The sequence below is a fragment of the Mytilus californianus genome, unplaced genomic scaffold (assembly GCF_021869535.1).
Source record: "Mytilus californianus isolate M0D057914Y unplaced genomic scaffold, xbMytCali1.0.p SCAF_4, whole genome shotgun sequence".
NCBI classification, from domain to species: domain Eukaryota; kingdom Metazoa; phylum Mollusca; class Bivalvia; order Mytilida; family Mytilidae; genus Mytilus; species Mytilus californianus.
In genome coordinates, this window is record NW_026262690.1 from 42,007,251 (window position 1) to 42,030,382 (window position 23,132).

The following is a 23,132-nucleotide window of genomic DNA, read 5'->3' on the forward strand; positions in this document are numbered from 1 at the left end:
AAATGTTCTGATTGCAATGAATAACTGTAAAAAAGATATGACCTAAAAATTTAAAGAACATACAAATAAAGAAGAATGTTAGATTGAACAAGTTCAAAGTTTAAAAAGATAGAGAAAATTTATAAGTACAAGGGTACTATAAACATAATACATTCGGATGGAAAGTTGAAGAAAACACACTTTAACAGACAATTTCTACAGCACACGGTTACATTTACGACAGAATTTATGTCGATTAAAAACCTCCTGATCTGAGTCCTAATCTCCTGACCAAAATTTCCCAAACTCCTGATCTGAGTTTCACAGTCCATCACATGTATGTGTACTACAAGGTACCATACCACAAAGGGAAGGCTGGGATTGAGTTTGGGGTGATGAATCATAAGGGGGTTCAAAAAATTTGGGGTTTTTTTTTTTTTCCTTTTTTTTCTTTAAAATTTTCCATTTTAAATTGGTTATTTCTGATTTATATATAAAAGCAAATAATAATGATATGGTTTGAATAGATAAATTAAAAAATTTTAAGTTCTTAGACCACATTCATTCTCTGTCAGAAACCTATGCTGTGTCAAATATTTAATTACAATCCAAATTCAGTGCTGTATCAAGCTTTAATGTTGTGTCCATACTTGCCCCAACTGTTCAGGGTTCGACCTCTGCGGTCGTATCAAGCTGCGCCCCAGCGGAGCATTTTATTGTGTCTTCAGTGATGATGGAGGCCAAAATAATTGAAAATCAAAAACCTAATACAAAAGTTTGAAGAGCTGATAAAACCAATAAATTTTAATTTATTTTAGATAATAATGGAAGGAAAGTTGCCAAATTAGTGAGTTTTATGTTCATGATAGCTTTTTTTCTGTTTATCCTGTGGTCAACCATTTTCAATTGTAAGTATTTGTATATGTTTTTGCGTGAACCCTTAAATATTGGTGTGTTTTGGTAGCTTCTATGGGCCATTCAGATATCCTCGGAATCAAGATTCTCTGAACGTCTTGAAATTTTCAATCATTTATACAGGTAGTGATCTATGTCTTTCATATATAGGCCCTCCATAAATAGGCTACCACCTGACATTGTATATTTCAACGATCAAAGTAGTAAAGACTAGAATCTTTTACATATTCCAATCTATTTGCTATTTAACAGAACATATTACTTTTGGTGTAAATGTTTATTAAGTAATAAGTATCAAGTATTAAGATAACACAATTATATAATTCATGTTTTGAGACGGTCCCTGTACGCGTTGTGTGGGTAGTGTAAAATACAACATGCTATTGTGCATTGGGTCAATAAACCTGGGAAAAGTATACTGTTCATGACAATATATTATGTTCAAGAATAAACTGAATAATTCTGAACGTTAACCATGTGATATTTTGTATTTCCACCATAGCCTTAGCAAATGTCGGAAAGCAAAAAGAAAATTAACAGAACGATATTTCTGTTCAAAATATTTATCTTAGGTCAGAAACACATTGATCAGAAAATAGAATTATAATTGAACAAAACGATATTTCTGTCCAAAATATTTAACTTCATTAACAGATACTAGCATAACTTGGGAATATTCATTAAAACTGTAAGTTTAAACAAACGAACAAAACATTTATGTTAAAATACAGAATTGACTTGAACTAAGATATGTTTAAATTAAAATTTATGTATGCTTGCTTTTTCAGGTTATATAAACCAGCAATATAGTGGTAAGTTTATGGCATAATAGTTCCTTTTGCAAATGTATATATTTTCTAAATAGCTATGTTAAAATCCATGTGATGTTTTACTTTTAAATCCCATCTAAGATCTTTCTGATGTTTTCTGCATTTTCCATAGCATCATCTGCACATATAGTATTTGGACATTTCATTGGACATATTTCTTCAGGTAATCAGACATTTCGTGGTACATTTCCTTAAAAGCTTGCTGATTTCCATGTATATTTAAACACTCCATATACTGAGACTTAAACAAAATTAAATGTCATATTGAAACCAAACTAGTTCTAATATTATTTATAAATATACAACAAAAGTAAAATCTGTCTTGGCATTAATTATTCCAATACAGACGAAGTCGAAGGGGACTTTAGGTTTGCATTCCTTCCGTCTGTCTGTCCATCCATCAGTCCGGCAAATCAGTTTTCCACACTTTTTTTCTCCGTGCTTGAACATATTGATTTGATATTTGGTGTATTGTTTTATCACGACAAGTTACAGATCAAGTTTGAATTTTGTTCGGGTCTGATGATTTTGTGCAGAGTTATGGTCCTTGGACTTAGAAAATTCACTCAAATAATCAATTTTCCGCACTTTTATTCGTCATGCTATAAAATATTGATTTGATAATTGGTATATAGTTTGATCATGACAAGTTACAGATCAAGTTTGAATTTTGTTCCAGTCCGATGATTTTGTGCAGAGTTATGGTCCTTGGACTTAGAAAATTCCCTCACATAATCAGTTTTCCTCACTATTTTTCGTCATGCTTGAAGATATTGATTTGATAAGTGGTATATAGTTTTATCATGACAAGTTACAGATCAAGTACGAATTTTGTTCTGGTCCGATGATTTTGTGCAGAGTTATGGTCCTTGGACTTAGAAAATTCCCTCACATAATCAGTTTTCCTCACTATTTTTTGTCATGCTTGAGGATAATGATTTGATTTTTTTTTTTAAATTTACACCATGACAAGGTATAGATCAAGTAAGCATTTTGTTCAAGTACAATGCATTTTTTTTGCGTTTACTACAATTATGCTAACACGATCAAAATGGAAATTTCTAATGTCTTCTCGAGTAAACACGCATTTACACTGTATCTGTTTATTCAGTAGTTAACAGACGTTTATATACCTATATGGAGTTATTTTCTTTCAGAACGATAGGTCTTTCTTTTTAAGAATCAACCCGTGGCGATACCAAGTTTCAATGAAATTTGCTTCAAGGCATAAAATAATGACCTGTGTAAGGTCATTATTTTCTCTGATTAAGATGCAAACTATAATTTACTTAAACATTCAATGCATTTCAAAGTTATCGTGTGCTGTTGCCAATTGGTGTTTTACTAAGATGAAGACAGAAACAATCCTTTCCTCTGATTATTAGACTGAAATACACATTAATCGACCCATATTTTTACTTTCAAAACAAATAATGTGAAGTTTTGTTGATTTATCAATAAAGGTACATTATGTGAGATGCAATTAATAAAGCAAGAATTTTTATAAAACTTTTAAAACAAGCCAAATATAACACATTTGAGTGTAGGATTTTTAAAGTTGATTGATTCGCACTGTATTCAAAATCATATTTTGACCTATGGGGATTTTCGTTTTTGTGTAACATGCATGTACATCACGATTTAGTGCTCTCTTTGTGCAAGTTCTTCACTTTTACATTTATATATACTTTTATTTTCAACAAAAGATTGATTGATTGTTGGTTGCTTAACGTCCAGTGACAAATATTTCATGCATGTTCAGGACGAGCCTGCAAAATTCAAGAAAACAATTATTCTGAATAGTTCTTTAGAATTTTTGAAAAAAGGAGATGCTTTTCCGAGATAAAAATGTCATGAAAAAGAACCCCAAAAACCCATAGCATCCCCCTTTCAAGAACTAATTTGATACAATAAATTACTTACAAATTGACTTGTATTTTTCAGACTTCATCACAATTCATTTGTGTCTTGCTTCATGCAGTTACAGTATTTTATTGTAACTTGATAATGATGTCTAAAGTTTTTATATCTAGATTAATATGTGAATTTTATTTCATGTTATAAATGATCTGTAGGGCTTATTTATACCTGAATGTGCAAGAAAAGAATATACCACTTTAGTATTATTGGTAAAATAGGATGAAAATCCTGCAAATCTTTGCAGAAAATATAATTTTTTGACGGTATATAAGTGAGATAATGCATATTTTAAGGTTTTCTTGTTGTATAACACACCTCGGGTGTCAGGATGGCCAAAGAAAGACCTCCATACGGTCAGTCTTTCATTTGACCAATTCTGACACCCCTCAGTGTGTTATACGACAAAAAAAACCTTAAAATGTGCATTATCTATAACTATACTACAGATTTTACATCTTTTCCTGTACGTGCACTTAGAAAACACAAGTTTACTCTTCCCTTTAACTATTTGTGGAAATTATGAATATACTTTTTTAACTGGATATATGAAAGAAAAATCGGATATTGATTTGGGAATGTACGGCGGGCAGGCGGCTGCCAAACAGTGTCCATTCATTAATATGAAAACACTTTGACGAAATCTTTTCAAATTAAGATATATTGTTTCCTGTGATTAATTGAAGGTCAATTTCAATTTTCATGATTTAAACTGTTCTCGTTGTTGAATTGAAGACCTTTCAGTAGCAAAAGTAATTCTTATTAGATGATTTTGTGTTATTTCCCTTTGAACAGAAATGGTGAAATTAATAAGTAATTTCTATGTCATTTGGTCTCTTGTTTTTATTAGCTCACCTGGCCTAAAAGGCCAAGTGAGCTTTTCTCATCACTTGGTGCCCGTCGTCGTCGTTAACTTTTACAAAAATCTTCTCCTCTGAAACTACTGGACCAAATTTAACCAAACTTGGCCACAATCATCATTGGGGTATCTAGTTTAAAAAAATGTGTCCGATGACCCAGCCCACCAACCAAAATGGCCGCTATGGCTAAAAATAGAACATAGGGGTCAAATGTAGATTTTGGCTTATATCTCTAAAACCAAAGCATTTAGAGCAAACCTGACATGGGTAAAATTGTTCATCAGGTTAAGATCTATCTGCCCTGAAATTTTCAGAGAAATCAGACAACCTGTTTTTGGGTTGTTGCCCCTGAATTGGTAATTTTAAGAAAATTTTGCTGTTTTGTTTTGTGCAAAAACTAAAGAAGATAGAGAGAAACTACAGATAAACAAACTAAAAGATCAGTAATACAAGATCAACAAAATAGAGATTTTTGTCATAAAGTCTATGTTGTCTACTATGTTGGAGGGTGTCCTTTGTTTGATATGCACATAGACCAAGGTGAGCGACACAGGCTCTTTAGAGCCTCTAGTTTTTTACCTATTTCCCATTTGAACAGAAATGGTGTAAATTATAAGTCTATCAATGATTGTATCTGTTCAATTGATTTTAGTCAAGAGTTTCTTTATAACTATTTTTATACGACCCCAAAATAAAATTTTTGCGGTCGTATATTGGTATGACGTTGGCATCGTCGTCCAAAGACACATTGGTTTTCGCACAATAACTTTAGTTTACGTGAATGGATCTCTATGAAATTTTACCATAAGGTTCAAAACCACAAAAGGAAGGTTGGGATTGATTTTGGGGGTTATGGTACCCACAGTTAAGGAAAAAGGGGCCAAAAATAAGCATTTTTGTAACTTCCAGACAATAACTTGTGTGTTAGTGTATGGATCTCTCTGACATTGTACCACAAGGTTCCATATCACAAAGGGAATGCTGGGATTGATTTTGGGGGTAATTGCCTCAAAATTTTAGGAATTAGGGGCCAAAAAAGGGTAAAAAACAAGCATTTTTATACGACCGCAAAAAAATTTTTGTGGTCGTATATTGGTATGACGTTGGCGTCGTCGTCGTCCGAAGACACATTGGTTTTCGCACTCTAACTTTAGTTTAAGTGAATGGATCTCTATGAAATTTAACCAAAAGGTTCAATACCACAAAAGGAAGGTTGCGATTGTTTTTGGGGTTGATGGTCCCAACCGTTTAGGAATTAGGGGCCAAAACAAGCATTTTTCTAGTTTCAGGACAATAACTTGAGTATAAGAATTTTGATTGCTCTGAAATTGTACCACAAGGTTCAATATTACAAGTAGAAGGTTGGGATTCATTTTGGGGGTAATTGTCCAAACCGTTCAGGAATTAGGGGCCAAAAAGGGTAAAAAACAAGCATTTTTCTAGTTTTCAGACTAACTTGTGTTTAAGTGTATGGATGTCTCTTAATTTGTACCACATTTTACAAAAAGAAAATTTCTTCAAAATTTTTTTTTTTTTGAAGGGGGGGGGGGCCATTTTTTTCCCTCAAAAGAAGATTCTCTTAAATATTATTTTTTCGGAGGGGGGGGGGGGGGTAAAGAAAAAAAATTTTTTTAGGGGGGCAATTTCTTTTTTCCTCAAGATTTAAGAAATTGTCAATTTTCCAAAGAAAAAAATTGGGGGTCACAATTTATTTTGCTAATTATAATTGGCGTGACAGATTTATTTTTGATTTTGTGCCCAGTTTTCAGGTTGGTCCAAATCAGGGTCCAAAATTAAACTGTGTTTGATTTCAACATAAATTGTATATATATAGGGTTCTTTGAAATGCTGAATCTAACCATGTATTTAGAGTTGGTATTTTAGGCTTCTTTATCAAATTGGTCCACATTGAGGTCCAAAGGATCCTAAATTAACCTTTTGTTTGATTTCATCAAAAATTGAATTCTTGGGGTTCTTTGATATGCTGATTCTAACAATGTACTTAAATATTGGATATTGGACCATAAATAGGGAAATGTCAAATTTCAAATTTTTCAGTTCTTTGACCACATTCTTTATGTGTCACAAACCTATGCTGTGTCAAATATTCAATCACAATCCAAATTCATAGCTGTTTTAAGCTTAAATGTTGTGTCCATACTTGCTCAACTGTTCAGAGTTTGACCTCTGCAGGAAAATCCGGTTTGCTGTCACTGACAGCCTATTGTTTTTCATGTTACTATAATTTTTATTTTTAGAGTTTGAAAATAAAACCATAATTTTTTAGCTCACCTGGCTTAAAAGGCCAAGTGAGTTTTTCTCATCACTTGGCGTCCGTCTGTCGTCATTAGCTTTTTACATTTTGAACTTCTTCTAGAGAACCACTGAATGGAATGAAACCAAACATTGCATGAATATTCCTTATGAGGTGCTGACCAAGAGTTGTTACTTTGAAGCCGATCCATCATCAAGATGGCCGCCAGAGAGGGACTTAGTTTAACATAGGACCCTATGGGAAATACATACAAATGTCTTCTTTTAGAGAACCAATAAATGGAATGAAATAAAACATGGTATGAATGTTCCTTATGAGGTGCTGACCAAGTGTTGTAACTTTGTAGCCAATCAATCATCCAAGATGGCTGCCAGTGTGGAACTTAGTTTAACAAAGGACCCTATGTGAAATATATACAACAGTCTTCTTTTGAAGAACCACTGAATGGAATGAAACCAAACATGGCTTGAATATTCATTTTGAGGTGCTGACCAAGTGTTGTTACTTTGAAGCAAATCCATCAACCAAGACGGCTGCCAACGTGGGACTTAGTTTAACAAAGGACCCTATGGGAAATATATACAAATGTCTTCTTCTAGAAAACCGCTTCATGTATTGAAACCAAACATGGTATGAATGTTTCTTTTGAGGTGCTGACCAATTGATGAACACTACTTTGTAGCTGATTTGTCATCCAAGATGGCTGCCAGCAGGGGGAGTAAGTTTAACATAGGACCTTATGGGATATACATACAAATGTTTTCTTCTAGAGAACCACTGAATAGAATAAAACCAAACACTGTCCCAGGTTAGGGGGATGGTTGGGATACCGCTTACATGTTTAACCCCGCCACATTTTGTATGTTTGTGCCTGTCCTAAGTCAGGAGCCTGTAATTCAGTGGTTGTTTTTGTTGCTGTGTTACATATTTGTTTTTTGTTCATTTTTTTGTACATAAATTAGGCCGTTAGTTTTCTCGTTTGAATGGTTTTACATTTGTCATTTCGGGGCCTTTTATAGCTGACTATGCGGTATGGGCTTTGCTCATTGTTGAAGGCCGTACGGTGACCTATAGTTGTTAATTTCTGTGTCATTTGGTCTATTGTGAAGAGTTGTCTCATTGGCAATCACACCATATCTTCTTTTTTATATGGCATGAATGTTCCTAACGAGGTGCTGACCAAGTGTTGTTACTTTGTAGCCGAACCATCATCCAAGATGGCAGCCAGCAGGGGACTTAGTTTAACATAAGACCCTATAGGAAATAAATACAAATGCTTCTTCTAGGGGAGCACTGAATGGAATTAAACTTAGCCACTTAGCTTTCAGCATACTTATATTGGATGAATGCCCTCCAGACCCCTGCCCAATTTTTTTATTGAAGGGTGTCCCAAAAAAGAAAAGATTTCCAGCATAATGCAGGCCCTGGGTGGAACAAATTTTGCAATTATTTCTCATTTTAAGGAAACTACCTTTATACATGTATCTTTATAGAATGAGATATACTGTATAAACTGCAAAATATCAAGAAAACAAGATCTACACATAAGTCAACATAAGCAAAATTGTCAATTGACATCTTGTTGCAGTTATTGTCCTAATAAAGTCATTTTCTACAATTTCAATGAATTTATTAGTAATTTCTGTAAACTTTACAAATGTCTTCTGCTTTTGATTAAATTACGGGCCAATATTGAAACCAAATTTGGCCTCAATCATTACTAGGGTATCTGTTATGATTTTAATCTATTTTTAGCTCAACTGGTCCAAGTGAGCTTTTCTCATCACTTGGAGTCCGTCATCGTCTTAACTTTTACAAAAATCTTCTCTGAAACTAATTAGTCAAGGATATAACTCTATAGGGTTATTAGAGAAAAATAACATATGCTTGTTATTGTGGACAAAAATATTAAAGAACTGTGATAACATATGTATGTTACATGTTTCAAAGGGACAATATACATCATTAGTTTTGTTAAAAGGTATACAAGTTCTATTGATATTGCTATATACTTAACTATAGAAAGATATAACAGTTCATAGTTTGCCAATCATGCATATCACACCTATGTTATTACAGAAAAAATATGCCTGTAATAACTAAAGGGCATTATTATAGCTTCTCTACATCACTTCAAAGCATTTGCTCAGACATAGATCATGCTCAATTACGATGTATTTTAATTTATTGTAAGAAATAATGATCAGAGCATGTAATGAGGTTCTGCGCAAGCTTCCCAGTAATTCCCAAGTGTCTCATTTAATAAGTTACATGCCTTTAACAACTAAGCCTTGTTATTACAGCTAAGTTAATCACTTAAAAGCCTTGTCTCATTGATTTACCATGGTTAATGAAAAATGTATTAATCTAAATTTATAGTTAGTTATCAAGGCTATGCATTTAGTTTCTGTGCAAAGTTTCAAGAGTTCCCTAGAGCCCACTAAAAATAAAAATATTTATGATTTATTTTACAAATAACAAACATATGTTATTACAGATTTAGTAAATTTAAGGATTAAAGAGTAGACAACTCATAAAAGTATCTGTAATAACACATGCAAGTTATTTTCTGTAATAACCCTATAGAGTTATATCCCTGACTGCTAATGGGCCAAATTTAACCAAACTTGGCCACCATCATCATAAGGGTATCTAGTTTAGAAAATGTGTCCGATGACCCGGCCCGCCAACCAAGATGGCCACCATGGCTAAAAATAGAACATAGGGGTAAAATGTAGATTTTGGCTTATATCTCTGAAACCAAAGCATTAAGAGCAAATCTGACATGGGGTAAAATTGTTCATCAGGTCAAGATCTATCTGCTCTGTTGTTGTTGGGTTGCTGCCCCTTAATTGGTAATTTTAAGAAAATTCTGCAGTTTTTATACAACCGCAAAATGCGTCGTCTGAAGACATTTGGTTTCCGGACAATAGCTTTAGTTTAAAGGTATGGATTTCTATGAAATGAAATTTAACCAAAAGGTTCAATACCACAAAAGGAAGGTTGGGATTGTTTTTGGGGGTGATGGTCCGAACTCTTTAGGAATTAGGGGCCAAAACAAGCATTTTTCTAGTTTCAGGACAATAACTTGTGTATAAATATTTTCAATTGCTCTGAAATTGTACCACAAGGTTCAATACCACAAGTAGAAGGTTGGGATTCATTTTGGGGGTAAATGCCCAAACCGTTCAGGAATTAGGGGCCAAAAAGGGTCTAAAACAAGCATTTTTGTTGAGCCTTCGACTTCTGTCGAAAAAGCGAGACATAGCGATCCTACATTCCGTCATCGTCGTCGTCGTCGTTGTCGTCGGCGGCGGCGTCCACAAATATTCACTCTGTGGTTAGAGTTTTTGAAATTTTAATAACTTTCTTAAACTATCCTGGATTTCTACCAAACTTGGACAGAAGCTTGTTTATGATCATAAGATAATATTCAAAAGTAAATTTTGTAAAAAAAAAATTCCATTTTTTCCATATTTTACTTATAAATGGACTTAGTTTTTCTGCCAGTTAACATTACATTCACTCTGTGGTTAAAGTTTTTGAAATTTTAATAACTTTCTTAAACTATCCTGGATTTCTACCAAACTAGGAAAGAAGCTTGTTTATGATCATAAGATAGTATCCAGAAGAAAATTTTGTAAAAAAAAAATTCCATTTTTTCCGTGTTTTACTTATAAATGGACTTAGTTTTTCTGCCAGTTAACATTACATTCACTCTGTGGTTAAAGTTTTTAAAATTTTAACAACTTTCTTAAGCTATCCTGGATTTGTACCAAACTTGGACAGAAGCTTGTTTATGATATAAAGCTAGTATCTAGAAGGAAATTTTGTTAAAATTTTATTCCATTTTTTCCGTATTTTACTTATAAATGGACTTAGTTTTTCTTCCAGTTAACATTACATACAGTCTGCAGTTAAAGTTTTTAAAACATTTATTAGATTCATAAACTATCCTGGATTTTTACCAAACTTGGACAGAAGCTACTTACAATCAAAAGATAGTATAAAGAGGAATATTTTTATTAATTTTTTTCCTCTTTTTTGTTGAGCCTGCAATTAACAGCAAAAGTAGGCGAGACACTGGGTTCCGCGGAACCCTAACGAATTTTTTTAGTTTTCAGACAATAACTTGTGTTTAAGTGTATGGATGTCTCTTAATTTGTACAACAATTTACAAAAAGAAAATTTCTTCAAAATTAATTTTTTTGGAAGGGGGTTAAACAAATTTTTTTTTGGGGGGGGCAATTTTTTTTTCCTCAAAAGAAAATTCTCTTCAAATATAATTTTTTTTATGGAGGTGGAGTAAAAAAAAATTTGGGGAGGGGGAGGTAAAAATAATTGGTTTTTAAAGGCAGTGCTTTAATGACTTTCTGGTTGCCGGGTTAATCTTTCCTTCCGCGATATCCAACTTATCTACGTGGGGGGTCATTAGGCTCCAAGTAGATCAGGAAATGTTAAATTTTCTCCTCTTCTTATTGTGATATAAAATGTTTTTTGTTTCATTTCATTTACATTGGGAAATAGAGAAACGACATTGTGTTTTGTTAGTTTTAAAAACTTTTGATATATTTGTATTTTGCATTATAAGCAGTCAACCGATTGACAAACTAGAATTATTTGAATTCCATGTGGAAAGAGGTCAGGTTAATTTTCGAGTGTTATCTGCAATCTAGATGTTAATAAATCATTTCAGTCGTTGATATAATAATTAAAGGTCGACTGAACATGAATTATATTATACAATTTAAAGCGCATTTCTGTTTATGCACATGAACCCGTCTAACGTTATTGTTATTTCGCAGTTATAATAAAGTAGCAAATTATCGTTCCTGAATAGGTGGCGCCGTTGAAACCGATCCTGTTCCTCAACTTCCGTTTTCTGCACTGTGCAACAATTACAGTTACATTTTTAATTAACGATGCCAAGTACTTGTTGTTGTGTACCTGGATGTCATTTAAGAGGAGGACATGCATTTCCAAATGACTTAAAAAGAAGGAAAAGTTGGATCAACGCCATGGCCCATACGCAGATTGGACGAGAACACAATGAAATCATGGAGTCCATCTCAATCAGCTGTTGTTTGCAAGGCACATTTTACCGAAAAAGACTATGTGCAGATTCATGGTAAAACTCTATTTTCTTTTTAAAATTCATAGTTGTATATGTAATCGCCATGCGAATAAACCAAAGTCTGTTTACAACCGCAATTATCGTTTTAGAATAAAAGGGGGTGGTTAATTCAAGACGTCATAATTTTTTGGATTACGATTCAATGTGATCTGTTTGAGATTTTTTGGTGATTGCTACAATTTTAATGATTTCTTACAAGAGGTATATCATACTGAGAATTATTTTAGCAGTAATTATGCTAATGTAGTAATGACAGGAATGCATAAGCTATGCCTCATAGACTTACTTGAAAAATATCAATGACAATGTTAACAGGAACAAAACAATGACATTCTCTCATCTATAATATAGTTTATTTAGGTACAAACAATGTACGTTTGTTGCATATGTCTCTCATTGTTTGTCCTTTGGATTTACATAACATACATTGAATCAGGCAAACATAGTTTTATCCAGATTGTAATGAATAAATCTAGTTAATATTTTGCCAGGTACAAATGTAGTACAAAGTATACATTGCTAATGGAAGTTCATTTAATAATAAAAAAACTAATGTTTTATGACCTTTTTCAGGGCGCAAACCCACCATACAGAGACTTAAGTCTTACTGCCATTCCCAGCCTATTTTCCTGGACCAAGCAAGAGACTGAATCGTCCGCAAAAAGAAAAATCAGGGCAGTTGCCTGTGAAAACAAAAGAACAAACTTGATGAATATTGTAGTAGAAATCTAGAGGAAAGTTTTGATTGTAAAGTTGGTTTTCCTGAAGAAGTCATTCATACTGCAGAAAGGATTTATGACTGTCCACCACCAACTGCCGAGCTAATGTTGAGCTTCACAGATGGAATTACGCAAACACCATCAATGCCTATGTTTTCAGCAGAGAATTTTGAAATGAAGACACGTGACACAGCCATACCGGTTTAGAGTTGTATACTAAATTTTTATTTGTTTTGACCACACTTGGTCCAGCAGCACATTGTTTGAGATACATATATTTTCGAATTGATAGGGTGTCAGTTTTTTTATGACTTTGATGAAATTGAGGCATTATACAACCAACTTTGAACTGTCTAGATTCTAGATTGAATCTAGTGTTAAGAATATTGTGTATACATGGATTGTTTTTATGTCTAAACAGTGGCGTGAGGCTAACACTTGGCCATCTAGTGGTTTAGTCTGGTATTTTTCGCCATCCAACTTCAAATTAAAGTTTCCTACAACTTGTATTTTTATTGATAGCACAGAATATCCCGTGATAAAACCTAAAGCTCCTAGAGCTCAGGCAACCTTTTCATCATATAAAATCAGAAACACTGAAAATACTTGTATGTTCGACACCTGGTGGTTTAGTCAACTATGTCTCTAATGCATATGTCGGTTGTACCAGTGACTGTGAAATAGTTGAAAGATGTAGAATAGTTCAATTAAGTGATCCAAGTGACAGTGTGATGGCAGACAAAGGTTTAAATGTGCAAGATTTGTTTGCTAACTTTTTTCAAAAAAAGAAACAGAATTAGTTCCAAAACTCTTATACAGGATAGAAAAGTCTCCAATTAACACGTGCACATAGAGCGAATTATTGGACTTGGCAAAACATTCAAAATTCTAATAAATCCTATGAATGGAACTGAAACAAAACTTTCATCTGATATAGCATTTAGTTGTTTTATGTTGTGTACTTTTAGAACTTGTATTGTGTCGAAAGGATGCATAAATAAAAGTGACGCAATGAATTTTGTTCTGATATATATATATTTACAATTACATGCGCATATAAATTGTAATGCATATAAAAATAAGGAGATGTGGTATGATATTCAGTGAGTTTATCGAACCAAAGTGCATAAGAAATGGGTTTAGGCAGTTACAGGTGTTACTGTCACCGTACAATCTCCAACAATGAGAAAAACTTGTACCGTTTAAAAAATTTCAGAGATCTTACAACTAAGTTTTGTTGTCTCACCTAGACTTTGGTGAATTGTTTATATCTGTTGATGTAAATATAAAAAAGAAGATGTGGTATGATTGCCAATGAGACAACTTTCCACAAGAGACCAAATGACACAGAAATTAACAGCTATAGGTTACAGTACGGCCTTCAACAAAGAGCAAAGCCCATACCGCACAGTCAGCCATAAAAGGCCCCGAAATGACAATGTAAAACAATTCAAACAAGAAAACTAACAGCCTAATTTATGTACAAAAGATGAACGAATAACAAATATGCAACACAAACAAATGACAACCACTGAATTACAGGCTCCTGATATACATGACTTGGGACAGGCACATACATGTACAGACGGAATGTGGCGGGGTTAAACATGTTAGCGGGATCCGAACCCTCCCCTAACCTGGGACAGTGGTGTAACAGTACAATATAAGAACGAACTATAAAAATCAGTTGAAAGAGGCTTAACTCATCAGATGGATAAATACAAATACAAGTGGACGTGGCCGGGTAGATGTACATCCAAACAACAAAAAGACACTAAGTACAGATCTGAGAGTACTCGCAGTTACTGACACTAGTTCAAAGCCACTAACAACTGATAAAAAAATCTTGCATCTAAGACTAAATTATCAATCCATAAGCTCCCTTTAGAATTTTATAAATTTTAGATTTTACATTTCTGAGTTATGGGGTTTTATTCATTAAAAAAGGGGGGATTTTCCAGTTTTTGGACAACAACTCAAAAATGCTTTAAGCAGTTCGCATGAAACTTTGGTGAATTATTTATAGCTATTGATGTAATCTCCCTATTGATTTTCATAAATTTCAAATATGACATTGAGAAGAAATTGAACTTTATTTGTTTATAGTCTGGCAACAGATTTATTAAGTATTGCGCAACAGCACAGTGTATTGCACAACAGCAAGAAATCTTTAATTGAACATAAATTCAATTCATACAACCTATTTCAAGTTCTTTGACTACATTTATTCAGAAACTATAATATGTCAAATATTTAATTACAATCCAAATTCAAACCTGTATCAAGCTTGAATATTGTGTCCATTTTTGCCCCAACTGTTCAGGGTTGGACCTCTGCGGGTGTATCCAGCTGCGCTCAGTGAATCAGTTTATTTCTTAATTAAGAACTCCTTTTTTCATTCATAAATTACTTTATAGTTTCTAAAAAAAGTATTGTCATTGAAAGAGTTGACATGTTGCAATGTACATTTATTCTACATAGTTCTATGGTACCAAATCAAAAGTTTATATAAAAGAAAGAAGTCAATGGTTTCCCATCATAGTTTAGTTACATACATTTTTTTTGTACCTGAGGTCATTGAATATAGATCATTATATAAATAAGGAGATGTGTTATGATTGCCAATGAAACAACTATCATCCATACTTACCAGTAACAAACCACATTTGCAAAGTTGAATAACATACAGTTGATAACATTTACTTATTACTAAAAAGAAAATGCCTAACTATTTTAAACAGTATTTGACTATAAACATAGATAAAAAAGGTATGAACTGGACATAATACAGTAGTTCATAAACAAGTGAGAACAATCGCCTTCATATAGTGCTCAGAATATGACATTCATAAAACTTGTTCAATATCATTAGAGAACTCTAAATCTTAAATACTGAAAGCCACCTCTGATAAGTACACTGTACTATGCAAGATAATGATATAACTGGACTAAAATTACACACAACCTGTAATTAACTGCCTTTACAGCGCTTTCGCGCTTTGATTTATTGGGGCGTCAAATTTTTTACCTCAAGATTAAAGAAATTGTCAATTTTCCAAAGAAAAAAATTGGGGGTCACAATTTATTTTGCTAATTCTTTGTATATAGTCTGAGAACAGATTTACTAAGTATTGCACAACAGCACAGTGTATTGCACAACAGCAAGAAATCTTCAATTGAATATAAATTCAAATCATACTAATGGATTCCAGACAATAACTTTAGTTTAAGTGTACGGATCTCTATGAAATTTAATCAAAAGGTTCAATAGTACAAAAGGAAGGTTGCGATTGTTTTTGGGGGTGATGGTCCCAACCGTTTAGGAATTAGGGGCCAAAACAAGCATTTTTCTAGTTTCAGTTCAATAACTTGTGTATAAGTATTTTGATTGCTCTGAAATTGTACCACAAGGTTCAATACCACAAGTAGAAGGTTGGGATTCATTTTGGGGCTAATTGCCCAAACTGTTCAGGAATTAGGGGCCAAAAAGGGTCTAAAACAAGCATTTTTCTAGTTTTCAGACAGTAACTTGTGTTTCAGTAGATATAAGAAGATGTGGTATGAGTGCCGTCTCTCTCTTAATTTGTACAACAATTTACAAAAAGAAAATTTCTTCAAAATTAATTTTTTTGGAAGGGGGTTAAACAAATTTTTTTTTCCTCAAAACAAAATTCTCTTCAAATATAAGTTTTTTTTGGAGGTGGGGTAAAAAAAAATTTGGGGAGGGGGGGGTAAAATAATTGGTTTTTTATTGGGGCGTCAAATTTTTTTCCTCAAGATTTAAGAAATTGTCAATTTTCCAAAGAAAAAAATTAGGGGTCACAATTTATTTTGCTAATTCTTTGTATATAGTCTGAAAACAGATTTACTAAGTATTGCACAACAGCACAGTGTATTGCACAACAGCAAGAAATCTTCAATTGAATATAAATTCAAATCATACTTATGGATTCCAGACAATAACTTTAGTTTAAGTGTACAGATCTCTATGAAATTTAACCAATAAAAGGAAGGTTGCGATTGTTTTTTGGGGGTGATGGTCCCAACCGTTTAGGAATTAGGGGCCAAAACAAGCATTTTTCTAGTTTCAGGACAATAACTTGTGTATAAGTATTTTGATTGCTCTGAAATTGTACCACAAGGTTCAATATTACAAGTAGAAGGTTGGGATTCATTTTGGGGCTAATTGCCCAAACTGTTCAGGAATTAGGGGCCAAAAAGGGTCTAAAACAAGCATTTTTCTAGTTTTCAGACTAATTTGTGTTTAAGTGTATGGATGTCTCTTAATTTGTACCACATTTTACAAAAAGAAAATTTCTTCAAAAATTTTTTTTTTGGAAGGGTCAATTTTTTTTTTCCTCAAGATTTAAGAAATTGTCAATTTTCCAAAGAAAAAAATTTGGAGTCACAATTTATTTTGCTAATTTGTTTGTAAATAGTCTGAAAACACATTTACTAAGTATTGCGCAACAGCACAGTGTATTGCACAACAGCAAGAAATCTTCAATTGAATATAAATTCAAATCATACAACCAATTTCAAGTTCTTTGACTACATTTATTCTGTGTCATAAACCTATGCTGTGTCAAATATTTAATTACAATCCAAATTCAGACCTGTATCAAGCTTGAATATTGTGTCCATTTTTGCCCCCACTGTTCAGGGTTGGACCTCTGCGGTCGTATCCAGCTGCGCTCAGAGAAGCAGTTTATTGGTTATTATCTTGATGTTATTATAGATAGAGATAAACTGTAAACATCAATAATGTACAACAAAGTAAGATCTACAAGTAAGTCAACACTGAGACTACTATAACACAGAGATTGGTCACTTCCCGTACTGACCAGTCAAATAGTAATTAATTGTAAGTCTTCGATCACGTGACTCGCAATGATTGACAAGAAGGATTCGACCGCCATTTTTGACAGCGAAAGAGAAAATAATAATTAACAAATGTGGATTTATAAAGAGTGTTATGTTCCGGTAAGTGTGAATATAAGATTTGACATGTTCATAAATGTTGGTTTATAAGCACTTTAAATAAAATAAGTGCAGTCATAGACTTGAATTTACCGACCAAACCGGAAAGTAACCTCCAGTTATTACCAATCCGTGGGACAGGGTCAATGAGCAACTCACCCATAACTTACATTCAGATGAACAATCTGTTTTCCGGATAATGTATGTGCAAGCCTTAGTAATTAACCGATGTAATGATGTAAAATTTGTAATTATATGAAATTCCAATTTTTCTGTATCAGTAAGTTCCCGCTGCAGAACTGAGAAACACACGAGGCAAGTTGCACACACACAACATGAGGTCTGATAGGTGAATTTGTATTGTTAGTGAAAGAAATTTAGATTTATATTTGGTTCCCTTGATAATATATATGCAGTCTATACATGCTAGTATAATAATATTATGCAATGAAAATGTGTCACCATGTTAAATACCAGTACATCATGAGTTCCTAAATAGACGTATTTTTTTTAAAATAATTGACCCAAACATGATGTAAAAAGTACATGCACCTTTGGTCTGCATCCTTTATCAGTTTAACTATTTTGATCCATATTGACATGATTGGTCAATTACTGCTGAGTCTCAAGTCTCAGATTACTGTCTTAAAAATTAATGAATTGCCTATGCTATAAACTTGACAAAGATTATTTCTTTTTATTTATAATATATTCTTTATTCTAGGAATACCCCCAGAAAGAAATCACGCATTAGAAGAAGGGAGAAGTACTACAGGAGAAAATGACTTTTTTTAGTATTTTTTTTAATTTCATTGAATTTGTCATGCTTCTCTTACATGGAGAAATAAATATTTAAGTCTTTGAATATACATTTTTATTATTATATACATTAAAACTAAGACAGGAATGCAGAAATTCACTAACACGCTCAGTTTGGATAACAGTTCAATGAAAGAAAAAAAACAAGTAACCACACATCTTTATATATCAAAGGAATAGCCACTTGAAGCAAACTTTAAGGAGATTTTTATATATTTTTGCTAATGATCATCAGAAAACTCCTTTAGTCCAAATGAAGTTCAATGAAGTGGATGTAAGTTATTGGAATGCACCGTAATTACCTTCAACAATGAGAAAACCTATAACGTGCAGTCAGCTTCAAAAGTCCCCGACATGGAAAATATATAACAATTCACTAGAGAAAACGAAGTGTCTACAATAACAAAGCAATTTACGAAAATTCAAATATGACGGACATGAACCAACAGCAACCACTGAATTACAGGCTCCTGACTTGAGACGGGCACATAAAGAATGTGACAATGTTAAATATTTTTAGGCGCTCATCACCACCACTAGCATGGGACATTGGTGTAACGACATAACATAAAAACAAACTTTAAACATAATTTGAAAATAGTTCATTTCGGTTTAATCAGGCTGACTGTACATGAAATATTTGCCATTGACAAGCAGTTGTGAATCGAAGTTGAATTTACAGAAAGGTGACATCAATATATGCTATCATATTTAACATTCTTGTTTAGATCTGACATTGCTACGTATTTATACAATCCGCATTATTTTTGGCTTCTCAGAATTTTCACATGGTAAACTGTCAGCAGTTACCCAACAAAAAAATGTTATAGGGAACCTATTTACAAAGCATCATGCCGACAACAATTAACATGGTTTGTCACCAAACATTGAACAAGCACATTTATATTTGCTGTGGCTAAAAAAACTAAAGCAAATCACAACTCTTTTCATCTGAGTTGCTCAATTATTAGGGTTACAAAAAGCATAGCGATATAACTAAAACATACGACACTTTAACAATAGACAATATTCAAATTTTCAAAAACTTTACGGCTCTGTATTGAAGCACAAAATTTCTTGTCTGGGATTTTGAAAGAGGGCACATATTTCATCGTAATTTAGACTAATGTGGTTCTATTTATGTTAACATAGAGATAATTTGATTATTCAGTCACGTAATTTTGAAGCTTCTTCGTTCTGATTTACATGTACTTGCGGTTGATGCTTCTTTTGGAGTTTTTGCAGTCTTTGCAGCAGAGACATATAGTCATCCTCAGATTCAATATCTGATGCAGTATATTCACCACGTAAAAGATCAAGATTGAGATCACTATCATCCCAAGATAAAAAATCAATGTTACTGGACATTGTGAATTGAAAAATGAAAATGCCGGCGATATTTTGGGAACATATATATAATTTGTAGGGCTTATGTTTGCTTTATGTATCCATTGCAGTTATAACCTCTTTGCTGATCTGTTACGTAAGGAAATTACTCATTTACCTTTAATGAAATTTTTTCTCTCTTCTGTGATCGCCGCTTATTACATTTTTTGCAAAAACTTGACCTAATTATCAGACGGAAATTTAAAAAAAGTGGGGGGGGGGGGGGGGGGGGGGTTGAAACTTGTTTGAAAAAAAAAATTTACGTTGGATAATCTGAATGAGGGTCTGGATGGGGGTTCTTTATTTCCTATAATTTCTATGCCATTTTTCTCTATTCTTAAATCTTAATAACTTATTATTTTCTCTTCTCTATTCTTTATTTGTCGGTCCATTTTTCTCCATTCTATACTTTTTTTGCCCCTATTTCTCCATTCTATACTTTTTTTGCCCCTATTTCTCCATTCTATAAAACCCCATCCACACCCTCCTGAATCCTACCACAAGTGCACCGACGATATTTGACAAGGTTTACTACAATAAACATGTATATTGGGCACTCAGCAGTGAAATACCTTACAAGTATAGAATAAAAGTTTACTGCAATAAACGGAGCCTCGTGTACCTTGGGCACCCAGCTGTGAAACAAAATTCATCTCCCATGCTTTTGAGACTACCTGTCTTTACAGGTAAAATAATTGTATATTAGATACAATTAACGGACATGTAGCAAAACAATGTAACTGTAAGATTGATAAGATTAATCACATTCACATTTTCAAGAGTGGCCGCATAATAACAAACTATTAACAAATTATTAATGATTAAAAACAAAAATTTAAATATGAATAGAGATAACTGCATTTGAAAGATAAAAACTATATTCTTTTTTTTTTGATTAATTCAATTTTGTTTTTAAATTATTTTTAAAAGAAAAATAATAATATCCGATACTGTTATAGTATTCTCAGTGATAGGTGATATATGTCGTCTGCTACGGTCGAATACGAAACTACGTTAAAATAACGTAGCTAATTACCGGAGACTCAGATAATCCGATAAATCTATAGTGACCAATCTCTGTGTTATAGTAGTCTCAGGTCAACATGACCAAAATGGTCAATTGACCCCTTAAGGAGTTATTGGCCTTTATAGTAAATTTGAACAATTTTTCGTAAATTTTTGTAATCTTTTACAAAAATCTTCTCCTCTGAAACTACTGGGCCAAATTGAACCAAACTTGGCCACAATCATCATTGGGGTATCTAGTTTAAAAATGTGTCTGATGACCCGGCCTGCTAACCAAGATGGCCCCCATGGCTAAAAATAGAACATAGGGGTAAAATGAAAGTTTTGTCTATTATTTTTTGAACTGTTATAAATAGAGAAAATCTGAAAGGAGCAAAAATGTTTAGAATCTTGAGCTCTACCAATTGTCCATATACATCAAAACTGTTAGACAAATTCTTATAGGAGTTATTGCCCATAAATGACAAATTTTACCATTTTTTTCATTTTTGCCTTTTATCATGAAAACTATGATATTTAGGGAAAAACATTTTTTTCCGTTATGCCTTATATGATTTAAATTATAATAGATAAATAAACACTTTAAATCACAAAAATGATCAGCAAGGCAAGATCTATTAAAAAGTCAAATTTTGCTGATATAGTTAGTAGACTCTCACTCTTTGTATTAGTGATTGCCCTTAAACAAGGATTTTTTTTACCCTCTTTTGTGTTTGGAGCAAAAACTAAAGAAGACAGAGAGAAACTAAACAGACTAAAAGATCAGTAATACAACAAAATAGAGATTTTTGTCATGAAGTTTATTCTAGTCTACAATGTTGGAGAGTGTCCTTTGTTTGATATGCACATAGACCAAGGTGAGCGACACAGGCTCTTTAGAGCCTCTAGTTACATGATTTCCAAAACCAAAGTAGAATCAGGTGAGTGAAACAGGCTCTTGAGAGCAACTAGTTTATAAGTATGGTCTATCAGATTCTATTGAACTATGTTAATCTGGAATTTACATTATATTCAATGGCTTATTCATATGTTGCAAAGGACAAATAAATAGTATCGTTAAAAAAAAAACATTTTCAGAAATTATTTGATAATTTAATACTGGAAAACTTTAGAAAAAGAAAGTTTTATATGTTACCAACAATATTCAATACGGCAATGCTTCAAGACTTGAAATAGAACAGGCGACATAAAGTGATCTTTGAAATTTTGTTTTCAGACAAATTTCAAAATATTTGCTGTAGTTCATGGTTTCCTGCATTAAAAAATGATTTTTGGACAATAACTCAAAAATGCTTTGAGCAGTTTTCATGAAACTTTGGGGAATTGTTTATATCTATTAATGTAAGGTCCCTTTTATTTTTATAAATTTTAGATTTTACGTTTCTAAGTTATAGGATTTTTTTCATAAAACAGGGGGTGATTTTCCAGTTTTCGACAATAACTCTAAAGTGCTTTGAGCAGTTTTCATGAAACTATGGTGACTGATTTATATCTATTAAAATAACCTCCCTTTAGTTTTTTATAAATTTCTGATATGACATTGAGAAGTTATTGAACTTTATTCTTTGAAAAAGCAACGGGCGTATCATGGGCTCATGGCGCAGTTGTTTATTATTGTTATGGAAATAAATATTAGTTATTGTAGACTTATAAAGCTCTCAATTTGTGTAAAACATTTATCCTGAGGTACCAAAAGTACAGAATTTTAATGCAGTTGTATAATAGTCTAACAAAATGGAAAATATTGGCACCTTTTGTTGATGGGACAACAAATTTAGCAATTTTCAACTTAAATTTCTTCACTTTTATCATGTTTATGTTCAACAATCCATCCTGAGATATAAAAAACACTCAATTATCAGGCCAGTACTAGAATATTGATAAAAAAAAGAAATATTGTCACTTGTGTTTGTTATGGACATAAATGTTAGTAACTGTAGACTTAGGGACCATTAGAACAGAAATGTAATGCCCTTGTATAATATTCGAAGAAAATGGAAAATATTGAATTTTTCATCTTCCATAATGTAATGCCTTCAATAAAAACTTACTAGTCATGGTTATTTTAACTCTGTAGAATAAATTTTATATTGAGGGGAGTACAAAAATCTCCAGTTTTGAGGCCCAAACTCCAGCTTAAAATTTTCAAATCTCCAGTTGTGACAAGACAACTCTATCTGTCACATGTATGAATGTAGTTGTATAATATTCTAACAAAATGGAAAATATTGGCACCTTTTGTTGATGTGACAATAAATTTAGCAATTTTCAACTTAAATTTCTTCACTTTAT

General features: G+C 32.8%; 2 long non-coding RNA genes across 6 annotated transcripts in view; both read left to right on the forward strand.

Moving 5' to 3' along the window:
• The window catches only part of LOC127698369 (uncharacterized), a 175,877-nt gene that overhangs the window by 92,548 nt on the left and 60,197 nt on the right, over positions 1–23,132 (forward strand). The window lies entirely within an intron of this gene.
• Positions 17,436–18,474, forward strand: LOC127698368 (uncharacterized). The gene is made up of 2 exons (XR_007980799.1): positions 17,436–17,612; positions 18,334–18,474. It is a non-coding gene; the product is annotated as an uncharacterized LOC127698368 (long non-coding RNA).